Source organism: Panicum virgatum, chromosome 8K (assembly GCF_016808335.1).
Source record: "Panicum virgatum strain AP13 chromosome 8K, P.virgatum_v5, whole genome shotgun sequence".
In the NCBI taxonomy this organism is placed as follows: domain Eukaryota; kingdom Viridiplantae; phylum Streptophyta; class Magnoliopsida; order Poales; family Poaceae; genus Panicum; species Panicum virgatum.
This window is the reverse complement of record NC_053143.1, coordinates 43,298,805-43,313,941: the sequence shown is the minus strand read 5'-3', so window position 1 is coordinate 43,313,941 and position 15,137 is coordinate 43,298,805. Positions and strand designations below refer to the sequence as shown.

At 43.8% G+C, this 15,137-nt stretch overlaps 1 non-coding gene across 1 annotated transcript; it reads right to left on the bottom strand.

Moving 5' to 3' along the window:
- Window positions 1–11,786: 11,786 nt before the first annotated feature.
- On the bottom strand, window positions 11,787–11,893 carry LOC120646630. Its single transcript, XR_005664530.1, has one exon. It is a non-coding gene; the product is annotated as a small nucleolar RNA R71 (small nucleolar RNA).
- Window positions 11,894–15,137: the final 3,244 nt, after the last annotated feature.

Genomic DNA, 15,137 nt, shown 5'->3' with positions numbered 1-15,137 from the left:
CTATGGAACTGGAAAAAATATAAAAAATACAATTCAACACGTTTAGTGTAAAAGAGTGTTCAAAACACAAAGTCAGCCTTAAGTTGTATGAGATAGTAGTGTGACATAGGTATACATTGTTGTTTCAACACTTTTATTCATTATATACTGTGACATATGTTTTTGATATTTTTCCTATATTACACATATCATAATAAACCTACGGTAAAAGTTTCACAATTTTATCATGTGTTCTACAATTTTATTTGCATTAATCCAATTTTCTGAATAATTTTGAAAAAGATTTGTAGGGGCGGGCCGGGCCCCCAACCGCCCCGACAAATACATTTTTAGGGGCTGACATTTTTAGGGGCTGCCCAGGGCGGGTAGGGGGTCGACTCGCCACTAAAAATGTAACTCATATATATATGAAGACTTGAAAAAACAATTCAGTTTCCCGGCGAGCGTGAACAAACGCCGGGAGGCTGCCAAAATTTCGACCTCCGCCGCCGCCCCACCTCCTCCTCCTCCGCTCGGGTTCGCGCCGCCGCCGCCAGCTCCTCCTCCGCCGCCGCCACGCCGGATCCTCCTCCTCCTCCTCCGCTCGGGTTCGCGCCGCCGCCACCTCCTCCTCCGCCGCCGCCGTGCCGGATCCGCCTCCTCTTCGACGTGGTTAGCTCCCTCCCTCCCTCCCTCCCTCGCCGGGCTGCCCAGGGCGCGGGCCCCTGCAGCCGTGCCTCGATTCCAGCCATGGCGCGCCCCGATTAGGGTTAGGGTTAGAATTTTTTCATTTCAATGTGAATGGGAGTACAGGAATTAGTGATTTTTTGTTGCACTACAAATTTTATTACTCATATGTTTCATATTTATTTTGTAGTATTGAATATAGCTTTTTTTTATTCATATTCATATGGAATCGATTTATATCTGCTAGATGTTCTGTGGTGGCGGTGGTGGTAGGGGTCGTGGCCGTATGCACGATTGTGATACTCCACAGCCAGGCATACACTTCCAAATTTTGTAAGTTTCGTTTGTTATTTTTATATAGTTTTACCTACACTTCAATATTTTCTAAATCAGCTCACATATAATACAGCATATCAACATTATTAGATGGCTTAAAGATGTTGTCGAAGGTTTGGGTGGTACTACTCCTGTGGTGCGACTCGAGCTTGTTCGGCAACCGGATTTCAAAAGGATACATATTTCTTTTCAAGTACCTGTTCGACATATAGATTTCTCCTCGATGGAACCAGGAGAGGATCCAATCTCCTCGAGGATACCTATGGTTTCAATTGCCGTAATGGGTGGAGAGGCACAAATTTGGACAACTTATGAGAGGCTAGCGGTGGAGGCCTGCCTGCGGCAGCTTAAGGATCATGGGTACATTGTGCCCGACTTTTCATATTTTCGAATTAAGCAGCTACAGGCGAGAGAAAGTAATGTTATTCTGACTACAGAGAGGCTTTTTGCCGGCTTACTCGACAAGACAGAGTATGAGATTTTCTTTTTAGTCATTGTTAACTTTAGTAATGTTGCATTATTCTTTCAACTTTCATAACATTATTATCACCTTTTGAAATCTCATCGATGGTGAATCTACCATTGTGGCAGTTAGCTTTCGGGCTATTTTGACAAGTCATGGGCTACTTAGGTTTGACTTACATGGGTGGAGAGCCATTCTTTACTAGAGATTTCAGGTTCCAAGCAAAGCTCTCCTTTTGCAGAACAAGTCAGCTTAACATTCCATTGTTCGATATTTGTAGTTCTATATGTGGTAGGTATTGGGAAGCGGAGGAGAGTGCACTTGTTCGTGCTCTAGTATATTTTGATGAAGTTCTAGGCTGGACGATTGGAGACCTTAACTATCTTAGATATCTACAGTTGCGGGCATTTCAGTAGCTTGAAATTTGTAATATGTATGGATGTACCGCTACTGTTATCTTTGAACAGCTTGTACAAACTTAAGTATTTTTTATATGCATGGATGCTCTACCTTTAAGTATTTTTTATATGCATTGTTATTTGAGTGTTGGATCCGAATGGGTCAATTCAGACCTAACTTGGTAGAACAATATATATAGCGGGAATTCAAATTTTAGAAAACAACGAGAAACAAATTAAATTTAAATTGCTAATTTATTTTAGTGGGCTGGAAATTCATTTCAGGGGCGGTTCACCCCTTGACCCGCCCCTGAAAATTTATTTGTAGGGGCGGGTGGGAGGGTGACCCTCCCCTAGAAACTGGTTTTTAGGGGCAATTTCGTTATCCACCCCTGAAAATAAGTATTTTTAGCAGCAACAAATAGCAATGGGCGCGCTACCCGCCCCTAAAAATACATTTTTACCCGCCTCTACAAATGCTTTTCTCGTAGTACTGCATCCTTTATATACAGGTACACAGATCTATTCCATTATATACTAATACAACACACATATTATCTCCTTGCATTGCATCGCTTAATCTATTGAACTCGTACATCAACTGTTATCTCTAGTGTGACCATTATTATCTCCTTGCATTGCATCGCTGCTACTAACCCACCATTAGCACTATGTCACCTGCATTTAGACATTATATCAATCTCAAGAAAACAGAAGAATTGTGTTTGCACAGAAATCATTTCAGCCTTAGCACGAATTGAGGCTTCCTTAACAGCTTATGAAATCCAGCTGTTCAAAGTTACAACAATCCAATGTTGCAAAGTTTGCGAATGGTCTCCAAGAACCATCTAACCAAGATGCAGAAAACAGCTAGCAAGTTTCATTTCTATTGACATTAAGGGTGGAATTTACCATATAAACACAAGAATAACTGAATAACATTGGCATACATTCCTACAACTCATAGTCTGGGTGGCCTTTATGCGGATAGCCATTTATATGTAGTGGTTGAATGCATAATTCAGTCATCAACAGAAGCAATGAACCATTTTATACTTCAGGAAAGTGTATCAGATAGTACAACTAGCTTATTACCAAATAAAAAAGAAGTTCATCAGATAAACTTGATTTCTTCATTTATAATTTTCGCAAGGGTATGTTAAAATTGGGTTACCAGTTACATAGGTTCAGAAGTGAAAGAAAAAACCAGAAAAAGGAAGTTAAAGTAGGTTAGGGTGGTATAACTGACCCATTTCCACCGGCAGGAGTGCTGCGGCTAGCTAAGTGTCTGGGTTGGTGCAGCTGTGTGCACCCTCCCTCAGTCTGATACACAAACCCTATTGAAGGGTTAAAAACACATAATTAGACCTCTTAATGAAAAACGTGTTCAGGCATGGTCGCGAAAAAAAAACATAATTAGAGAAGATTTCTAATTTGAGTCTAGATGTCATTCTTATGTTCTTTTCAGGTGGATAACTCAGCTAATTAAACAGAGCAAATACATGTGCTAAGTATGTAGAGCATAATAGAAAGCGAACTAGCCTATTCCCAGTTCAAATACAAACAAGAAGCAAAATAGCTGTCAGCTACGGAGGTTAACTAGAGCAATTACTATCCGAACCTAGCAATCTGAGCTGAAAATGAATGTCATAATAATTGGGCCAATACTGGAAAAGTGACATGTCTACGAAGCCAACAATTTCATTTGGAATACACAAAGCATGGCTGTCCATATGCTACAAACCTGCCATCACAATCCTAGCCCAACAATCTGAGAAGACTTCTGAATCACCAGAGCCTTCTCCTGACAGAAGGCAATACCGCAACAGGGAGTTTAGCATTTTGGCATGCATACACCATTAAAAAATTAAGGTCTCCAAATGCATACACCGTTTCTGGCCTAATGCAACTAGACTATAATACTATATAGACAATTGTCCTGCTCCCACAAGCAACCCTCAAGTAAATATCAGGGGAATTCAGCTTAACAGGTATGAAATTGTTTCATTTAACCAGGAAAATACAAATGTGGTATGGTATGTGATTGCAAGCATGGTATCAACTTTAAAAGAATTTTAGGCCCTGCATTACACTCAAGCAGCAAGTACCTAGTCGATCTGTGAGTAGAATACTGCCCCAACACTAAAAAAAATGTATGACTGCAGCATAGGAGACACATGTTGCATTTATTTTTGAATAGGATAAAAGATGAATTTCATATACCTGCAGTTCTCACTCCATTAGCTGCGACGCCTCCTCGGCCCATGGGCCTAATTTTCCATCTTCCACCTTCTTGCTCCGACGTCGGCTTACTTCCATCGGCTACCTGCCATGCAACATCTGATTGACACGTGCCAAAAAATGGTGTCAACAGAGTTGAAGCCCAAGCACCTTGAACCGCCTTTGTACGCCAATGGGGAGACGCCACATTGAAGGAGTAAGGCGGTGGTGCCAAAGCTGGCTCGGCCGAGCCAGCTGGTCGGCCGACCGGGCCTTGGCCCCAAACGGCTTCAATCTTCCCTGGGTGACTGGTAAGTGGGCCCTAAGGTCGGTCGTCCGTGCACCGAGCTGTCCTAAGGCAGTTTACCCTCTCTAGTGGGCCCATGGATCCATGTGATGCTGAACGGCATGCTCTGATTGGTCGACCCTTTTTGCCTTGAATTGACGGTTGTATTTCCTTGCTCTTGAGGTGTGTTTTCTCCCTTAATTGACCTGCATACAAATATTTACCAACACTTGTAGAAATGGTTAGTACTAAATCACTACCACTAGGTTGATGTTCATCTTTTATGCATTTATGTAGGAACTGACGGTCTAAAATTGGTTCTTAAGAGCCGTCAACAGTGTGGAGCGGCGATGATGGCTTTGTGCGGGGGACGAGGAGACCTCTCCTTCGCGGGAAGCTCTGTAGTGAAGGCGGCATCAAGGTGACCGGGAGACTTGCCGTGAGCCTTAGTGGCCGAGCCTTTCTAGAAAGTCAAGGGGTGCCCCGAAAGAGACTTGGTGATTGGAAAGCAATACTCTTAGTGAGCGCTTCAACAACGTGGACTAGAGGTTGCTTTGTGCCTACCGATACTAGGGGATGTGTTTTCTCCCTTAATTGACCTGCATAGAAATATTTACCAACACTTGTGAAAATGGTTAGTAATAAACCCCTACCACTAGGTTAATGTTCATCTTTTATGCATCTATGTAGGAACTGACGGCCTAAAATTGGTACTTAAGAGCCGTCAACAGTGTGGAGCGGCGACAATGACTTTGTGCGGGGGACGAGGAGACCCCTCCTTTGTGGGAAGCTCTGTAGTGAAGGCGGCATCAAGGTGACCGGTAGACTTGCCGTGAGCCTTAGTGGCCGAGCCTTTCTAGCAAGTCAAGGGGTGCCCCGAAAGAGACTTGGTGAACAAAAAGCAATACTCTTAGTAAGTGCTTCAACAATGTGGACTAGGGGTGGCTTTGTGCCTACGATACCAGGGGATAAATCCTCGTGTCAAAAGTTTGCTTTCTCTCATATCCTCTTTACGTTTTCGCACTTCATACTTGCAACTTGTGTGCCTTTACTTCCTTAGAGTAGTTCCAAGCTAGGATGGGCTATAGGTTACAAAACTTATTTTGGGATGAGAGTTTCACACTAAATGAACCGTAGTTGCACATCTAGATAGCATGATCTAGTTTATATTTTGTGCAAACTAGCATGAGCCATAGGTTAAGATTTTAAGTTTGCCTAAGTCACCTCCTCCCCATCTTAGGCTATGAGCTCTAATTCCTTTCAACTGATATCAGAGACGGGGCTCACTTTTTTCACAAAGAAAAGCCAATTCCATTGGCAAATAGTGAAAACCGGCTCATTGGAACAGTTAGACTTCACCGCCTAGTGAGTTAGCTCGTTGGGGGAAGGGATGGATCCTTTAGGAATAGCTCCACGGTTCAATGAGGAAGGATTGAATGTTTTACTTGCAAATGCCCCTCAAAGGTTGAGAAGATCAAGCACAAGAAGAAGAAGGAAAAGAAAGAGAAAAAGCCCAAGCATGAAGCTCATGCTTTTCTTGGAAAAAGGGTGGGTGGTGATGAAGAGCCAAGCATAAGCTCAAGTGATGAGTCAATCAAAAGCACCACCACCCGCACCAATGAGGAAGCTTCATCATCATCGAACATGTGCCCTATGGCCAAAGGTATGTATAACAATGTAATGATGATGACTCCGACTTCCCTTCCTTTGAAGATCTTCTTGACTTGATCCATGAGCAACAAGGAGTCATGAAAAGACAAGCTAAGGAAATTAAACAAGTTAATGCTCTTAATGATCTTAATGCTACCCTAGTTATAAATTATGATGATGTGTTATGCAAATTCAAATTGCTTAACAAGGAGCATGATGAGCTCAAATTAAAATTTGAGAGCATTAAGAATGAAACTAATGACTCTTTGGAAATAGAGTAATCTATCCCTTGTGCAATTTCAATCTTCAAGGTAGATGCTTCAATTTCTTGCATTGATTGAATTAATGAATTTTGCTCTAACCCTTGCAATGAGAAATTCTACGAGAATATTGTTGTAGAATCACGTGATTGTCTCTTTGTCAAGGAAAATGGTGAGTTCAAGTAAGAAGTAGAAAGGCTCGTGAAGGACTTGGCAACACTGAAGGGCAAGAGTATTGTCCAACCTCCTCAAGATAATTGTGAGAATACGGTGAACAAGCTTGAGAAGGGAGCAACCATGATATGCTTCAAGTGCTATCAAGAAGGCCACAAGTCCAATCAATGCTCTCAACCAAAGAAGAACAAGAAGAACCTCACCATCAAGAGTTCTCTCATCTACACCAAACCCAACTGGAGGAACAAAAGCAAAAACACCTCCTATGTCATCAAGAAGAAGAGCAATGGTAAGGTGGTTGCTCATAAGGTTGGGAAGAAGGAATGGAGTTGGAATCACTCCATTTGGGTGCCCAAGGAAGTCATCACTAACATGAAGGGGCCTCAAATGGTGTGAGTTCCAAAGGTGACTTGAAGCCTCAAGAACAGCTTCGGGAGATTCGGAGGCTTGGCTACCAAAATGATGAGAAGAATCAAGCCAAGAAGCCAAGCTCACAACTTGGACATTTGTTGCCCAAGTCCCCCATAAGATAATAGTAGCTAGATTTCAATTCAAGCATCATGTAGCTCCATTGCTTTTGCTAGGTTGTATGCATGTGTTGCATTTTCTAGTGTTATCTACATATGGTAGGTTGCTTTTGTCTTGCTCTAACCCATGAGCAACTGTTGATGCTCAATAACGACCAATTTCAAGCGTCAACTTGATCATAAAATCATGAAAGTTTGCATTCCTTACACGCATCTTTATCCAAATAAATGCTTAAACACACTTTAACCCTATAGAATATGCAAGACTTGTATTTGAGCTAAAATGCAGGTTGCAATCATGTTTTGATCCAAGGAAGAAATCATTGACAAATCAAAGCACAAATGAGAGGCTGAATTGGATCAAAAGAGCCCCACCTGCAGGTCAAAAACATTAAGACAAGAGGCCTTGCATGTTGTTTGGACAAGAAGCAGCCCAGGACAGCCCAATCCCCGAAGTTGGGGTCGGTTGGAGCGACAGGCCGTCGGCTGACCGGCTCGTGGGCCCCACCGCCTCAACTCTGTGACGTGGCTGCTCCTCATTGGTCCTAGAAGGCGATTCAAGGTGGCTCAGCTGCTGATCACGCCCGTGCAGGCCATGGCTCCCTCCTATAAATATGAGAGGGGGGTAATAAGAATAGTGACACACCTCAAGTTGCAAGCTAAAGCTCTTCTCTTGTCTTAGCTCTATAGGTTAGTGGAGTTTAGGCTGAAAGTAGTAGTCATCTTGTCCCCGAAGTTGCTCACGAGTCTTAGTATGAGTTCAGCCCTAGTTCTCCTTTGTAATTCTCGGTCATTTGTAATAGACTCAACTTATAGTTACCGATATACGCATGATTTATATCCTAAGATGTCAAACATATACTTCATGATATGGTTGCATTATTGCCATGTCTTGAGATGATTAGCATATTAGCTTTAGAACTCTGGCAGCTATTCCAATATTCTTATATTTGCTCTAGTATGACATCTGTCCATCCGAAGGGTGGGGGCTCCGCACGGGATACTAGAGTATCGCTTGTTAATATAGATGTAGTGTCTAGATTAATTAAGTGTTGCTGGATGTCGACCTTTCCCACGGTTTGTGGAGGTGTTGACGCTCACTAATGATCGTTTCCAGGCGTCAACTTGATTAGAAAATTATGAGAGTTTTCATTTCTTACATGCAACTTTATTCAAATAAATCCTTAAACCACACTTTACCTTCAGAAATATGCAAGATGTGTTTTTGAGCTAATATGCAGGTTGCAAGCACACTTTGGCCCGACAGAAAATCACAGAAAATATCAGAGCACAGAATCAGGCTCAAATGGACCAAGTGAAGCCCAAAGACCAACCCAAACCGACTTAGGACAGACCATACCTCGGTGTTCAGACAAGGGGAGGCCCAGACAAGCCCACCAGAAGAGAGTTGGGGGCAGTTGGCGCCACTAGGTGGCCGGCCGACCACCTGGCCGAATGATGGCCCAGTGGGCCCCACCGCCTTAGCTCAGCCATGTGGAGGCATCTCACTGGCTCCCCATGTTGGTTCTGCGAGGAAGAGCTGCATCCCGGCCGTGGCTCCCTCCTATAAATATAAGGGGAGGGGGTAAGAAATGAACACACACACACCACACCTCAGTTCATTACCTCAAGTGCATTCTTACTTAGCCTATAGGTTTAGTGGAGTTTAGGAGAAGTCTAGGAGTCATCGAGTCCCCAGAGTTGCTCGAGAGTTCTAGTATGGGTTCATCTCTACTTCTCTCTTGTAATATTCGGTCGTTTGTAATAGAATTAGACTATGGTTACCGATATCTGCTTGAAGTATGTTCTGAGTTATTGGATATATGCTTCGTGATCTGGTTGCGTTATCATTCGATGCTTGCATTGCATGATCGCCATGTGCTTGCGATGGTTAACATATTGTCCTTAGAACACTATCAACTGTTCCAGTATTCGTATGTTTGCTCTAGTGTGATGTCTGTCCATCCGGAGGGTGGGGGTTCCGCGCGGGATGCTAGAGTATCGCTTACTAATGTAGGCGTGGTGTCTAGACTAGATAAGTGTTGCTGGATGTCACCCTTTCCCACGGATTGTGAGGTAGTCGGCAGGTGGTAACAGCCCTGTCTGAGCCCTAGTAATCCTCTAAGTTCGGATTGGTGGGTAGGAGGTATATAAAGCCGCATGGTTGGTCGGGCTTCTCTCGTCAGCCATAGGGTGGTCTCCCTGTTGTATTAGTTTAATCTTTGATGACAATCTAACCATAAGATAGCATAGATATAGCTAGCCTAGCACATCTGACTCAAGCTCTAACTTCTGCCTTTCTTCCTACCTATAGCATCTTTTGTTTATTTATCTTTGAGGGTAGTTTTTGTGTGTGTCACACTACCTCCTACTATGTGTAGCGAAAATGGCCTCTCATGCCATATTTCAATATAATGTTTTGGTGATTGATATAGACAACACAACACTTGGACTAATATGATTGTTAAGAAAACCATTCTCAGGCTTTTAGGTTCAAGTGATGACAAAGAGAAGATAAGCATAGCTAGGCCAGAAGGGCCACCCCTACGGTTAGCGGACGGGGGTCGAGGGGGAGCCGCCCCTCGCGGATCTCAGGGCAGCGCCCTGAAAGCTCTTCGGTCCAAGGGACAAGAATTGAGGCATTTTGCTATCATCGGTTAAACCGACGTAGGGCAAAATGAACTCACCGGTGCAATCACAGAGAAGGTCTGCGGGCTAGGGTTTTACACCGGATGAACCGACGCTAAAGAAATTGCATACGTCGGTGCATTGACAGAAGAAGACCGAGGAAAATACCTACACCGGTTGAATCGACGATGCATCGGTCAATTGCATCGGTTCAGTTGTCCAGAGAGGTGGTTTTTGGAGGAACGTGAAGAAGTTACAATCACCGGTTAAACCGACGCTAATTTTACATACACCGGTTGATTGCATCGGTTAAACCGGCGATACATCGGTTAATTGCTAACGGCTAGTTTTTCAAGTGGCAGTTTACATACACCGGTTGAACCGATGATGGCTTTTGGGGTACGTCGGATTAACCGACGTTAAGCACATTTCTGGCAGCTTTTCTCCAACGGCTATATTTGCTTGTGCTACCTATATATACCCCCAAGGCCGGGTCATTTGAAAGTGCTGGAGTTCAATAAAGTATACAAGAGCTAAAGATCATCTCCAACCACCATAGAGCTTCATTGTACATCATATAGGCTTAAGCACACTTGTGAGAGTGCTTAGTGCTTGTTTAGGCTTAGTTCTTGAGAGAACTAGCTTGAGAGAAAGCCTTGTTGCGGCAAGCACCTTGTGTACTTGTCGTGTGACCCTCCGACTTGGTGTGGAGTGGCAACGACACTTTGTGCGGGGAAGGAGGCCCCTACTTGGTGTTAAAGCTCCAAGATAGTGAAGATGGTGCCGTGGTGACGCTTCGAGATAGATGGTGGCGGTGACCTCGTCTTTGTGACTTGGCATCACTTAGCCTTTGCTTGTCGGGAGCCTTGGAGGCGTGGCAAGACGGTGATCAAGCGAAGAGACTCGGCATCACACTTGTTCATGTTAGACAAGTGGCCGTGGACGTAGGGAGGGACTTTGGTGTCCTAACCGAACCACGTTAAATCGTGTGTCTTGGTGTCTTCACGGGAGTTTGCATATCCTCTCCCTTACCGCTTTACTTACCGCATTACGTTTCCGCATTTACTGTTTCTTGCTTACCTTTACTTTCCTAGTTAGTTTGATTAGGATTGGCTATAGGTTGCAAGTCTTTTGGGGTAAGTAGAGGGTAGCATAGATAAACCTTAGTCATAACTAGCATGTGTAGGATGTGTTAGGTTTATCTTATGCGATTAGATTGAGCCCTAGGTTAAAAAGCGATTAGCGACCCTATTCACCCCCTCCCCCTCTAGGGTCGGACACCCCGGTGATCCTTACACTATGTTATCTATGTTACCCCTGTTTATGCAATTGAATATCCAATCTAGATTAAGTTCATTAACTAGCCTATGCACTTCCATTCGCTGCCTTCCTTGCCGAAATATAAATGACACCCTGGTATACTCCCTGGTAAAATGCTACAGTGATATACTGTGCGCTTTATTCGTGGTTCATGAAATACCTGCCACCCCCTTGGCGTCTGCGGGCATCATTGCTGTCATTTATTGGTGACGTTGGTAGGCGCCAACAAGTATTTTTGGTGCCGCTGCCGGGGAAGGCGTAGAATGAAGTCACATAGGCAAAAGTTATGAACAAAATCGAAATTGGTATTCGCTTGCTAAACAGGTTAACTTGGCTCTATTTTCTGTCTCTTCTGTTGATATGAAAACAGGGTAGTGTATGACCAGTTTCGACTTGCCGCAAAATTTCACGCGTAATCCAGAGTCACTTTTGAGAAGAGTTCGTCCTCGTGTTGTACCTCCTCAGATCTCACTCTCGGCAGCCGAACTAGTCATTCAAGCACCATCAGCTTCTCAAGCTATGGCCCAGAAGACACTCCGTGATTACTCTGCTCTGTCTGCTGACCAGGTCCCCACCGGACCCGAGGTTAACACCGGAGGAGAGAATTTCGAGATCAAGACGGGTCTTATCACGATGATGCAGGCCAGCCCTTTCTGTGGCAAGGCCAATGAGAATGCCAGTGCTCATCTCCAGCAGTTCCTGGAGCTCTGAAGTACTTTTGTTATCAAGGAGTATCTCAGGATGCGATTCGGATCCGTCTGTTTCCAGTGGTTCAATGCTAACAAGACAGCTGTGGACACCGGTGACAAATGTGCCAAGGCGTTCCTCGCGAAGTTTTTCCCAATGGGCAAAACCAATGCCCTTCGTGGAAGGATTTCGAGCTTCCAGCAGGCATCAAATGAGTCAATTCCTGAAGCTTGGGAAAGACTTCAGGAGTACATCCTTGCGTGTCCGCACCATGGGATGGACAATTGCCTCATTCTTTAGAATTCTACAACGGGTTGACTCAATCTTCCCATGATCTTGTGGATGCCGCTACTGGTGGAGCTTTCTTCGCTGACCATTGAACGAGCTACAGCATTAATCGAGAAGATGGTGTCCAACCAAGGTTGGAGCGATGATCGTCTCCAACCATGTCAGCGAGGCATGCACTCCGTCAAGTAGACTGACATGCTCGCTATGAAAATTGATCTCCTCCTCAAGAAATTCGAGGATTATTCCCAAGACAAGGCTCAGATGCAGACACTACAAGCCTTGGAAGCTCGCATGACATGCGAGGTCTACGGGAATGTTGGACATTCAGGTGATAAATGCCCGGAAACCCAAGAAGAAGCCATGTATCTCAATGGCAACAGCAATGGGTTTCATCCACAGGGAGGTCAGGGTAGAGTCAACCATGCCTATACTATCAAGGAGGTAACGGGAACTCAAATTCTTTTAATCCTAACCAACCTACCTTGAGAGATCTTGTCTACGGCCAAGCGAAGATCAATGAGTCCCTTCACAAGAAGTTGGCCGCGAATGACAAATTCATGGAGACCATCCATGCTAAGATGGACGGCTTCTCCACTGCCATCAATAACTAGCTGAGTTTCAACAAGATGATTGAGAATCAACTCGCTCAATTGGCTGCCGCCATGCCCCCTGCTATGGAGAACGTTAAGGCAATAATGACAAGAGGAGGTAAAACTACTCAAGATCCGCCTTATCCTAACCATGATAACAGGAAGAAGGCAAGCCCGGTGGCAGAAGAACCATCTCGGGAAGATGAGCCCGAGAAGGTTCATGAAGGGAAAATGGCTCCACACGAATTTTATGATACCCAAGTATTGTCTTTCCCTGTAAGGGCAAAGAAACCAACTACAATTGAGCAGTTCAACCGCTTTGTCGAGATGATCCAGCAAGCGAACATCAATGTGCCTTTGATGGATGCAATGAAGGTCCCAACCTACGCTCGCTATCTCAAGGACATAATCAACAACAAGTGACCACTGCCAACTACTGAAGTAATAAAGCTCACTGAGGCATGCAGTGCAGCTATACTTCATCAATTGCCCGAGAAGAAAAAGGATCCAGGGTGCCCCACTATCAGATGCTTGATAGGGGCACAGAACTTCAACAAAGCCCTATGTGATCTGGGTGCCAGTGTCAGTGTGATGCCTAAGGCAGTCTTCGATCAGCTCAACTACTCAGTGTTGACTCCAACACCGATGTAGTTGCAGTTGGCCGACTCCTCGGTACAACACCCGGAGGGAATTGCTGAGGATGTTCTAGTAAGGGTGCGGGACTGTTTCATCTCTGTTGACTTTGTGGTACTTGATATGGATAATCAGAAGGACACCACCCTTATTTTGGGATGGCCATTCCTCAATATAGCAGATGCGCACATCGATGTTGGAGCCGGAGAAATTCGACTCCATATCAATGGTAAAGAGGAGAAATTTGACTTCCGGCCTAAGAAAGAGAAGTGCTTAATGATCCGGGTCAAATTTGGGCCAAATCCTCAGAAGATCAAAGAAGTCGAAGTTACATCTTCTCAGAAAGATAGCCTTATCACCTTCATGAAGACGTTCATAAAGGATGATCAGATAAGATCGAAAAGACCTAAGAAGAAGTGTAATTCAAAGGTCGCGAAGACCGAGGATCCTACTCCTGCGCCATCTACGCCACCGAAGAAGACCAAGAAGGTGTGGCGCAAGAAGAAGAAGACATCATCGCCCCCTACTACTTCTCTAGGTACGGACAAAACTACCTCAACCTGATCAGGTATGGAGAATGGTCCTGCTTTTCGGACCCTAAACCAAGAGCTAGATTGGGGGAGATTCCCTCCCCTAAGTCAATTGTATCCCTTTATTTTCTATGAATAATTTGATAAAAACTTTCAAAACAAAATAAATATTTACTGCTTTATTTCCCTTTCATCATGCACGGTAAGAATGTTTTAACTTCTCATGAAAGTTGAAAGGATGAGTTTTGCTTTGTTCTGCCTTGCCTGATGTGTCTAGTCTTTGGCTAAAGATTTCTCTTAAGTTTAAGTCCGTTGGCTATGTAAACGCTTTGCCATGAACCTGAAAGTTTTGTGGGTTACATATGCTTGATTTGAGTCTAAGTTGTTGCGAGTATAGATATGGTAAATAAAGTCGTGCAACCTTGTTCTAGTGAAGCTTGAAATCTGGAGTTTTTGTTTTAGAAAAGTTCAAAAAGGCAAGTTCCTCAGTGATAAACAAGTCCTACCAGAGCCATATGTCATACACCATGAGAAACCTTATACATTTGCTACTTATCATTCTATTGAGTTTTGTTAAATTGTGTGACCCTAGTGAGAATCTCTTCATGCTTTCTCGATCATGAGCACGTACACGTCAACATCCATTTGCTACATTCCTACACTGAGAATTAGTTCCACCATCATGCTCCATATTTTGGCAAACTCTCTCTTAGAACATCCCTGAAATAAAATACAGTGTTAGATTATGGTTGCCCCAAAAAGAGAAAAGATGGCATGCCAAAGAAGCATGTCAAAAAAAAAAGAAAGAGAGAGGGAACCAATGCTTTAAGTAGTAAGCCATACCACCGTTCATTCATCCATCTATCCAACTACACACTTGCACCTTTTGATCGAGATTGCATGACTTGTTTCTCCATGGATTCGCTCTTTGACTTTACAATATATAGAATGGAAGTATGCCCTGTTGTTACCCTACCTTGAGCACCACAAAAGCCGTATCTATAATAGGGAAGACCGAAGGCAGTTACTGCCCTGGTTAGGACAATAAAAGTTGAGTGTTTCGAGGGAATCATTTTGGGGAACTTAGCCACGCTTTCGAAAATCTTCTTCAAAAATATCTCCAGATGGATCGCAAATCTATGAACAAGTGAGTATTGCTTTGCGAACCATTCTAACTCTCAACAGCCCAAGATGAGGAGATAGCTAAAAAGCTCCATGGATGAGTAAGGTACTAGAGCAAAGGTATGAGAGCCAACTCATTTAAGCTTATAGATGAATACCTTTGCTATAGACTATGACATGATAGGTAGGTAGGAGTCAAAGTGATTTTCTGATCAACAACCTGATTTGTCCTGCTTTGCTCGGGACGAGCAAAGGATAGCTTGGGGGATCTTGTTGACACTCACTAACAATCATTTCCAGGCATCAACTTGATCAAAAAATCATGAGAGTTTGCATTTCTTACATGCATCTTTATTCAA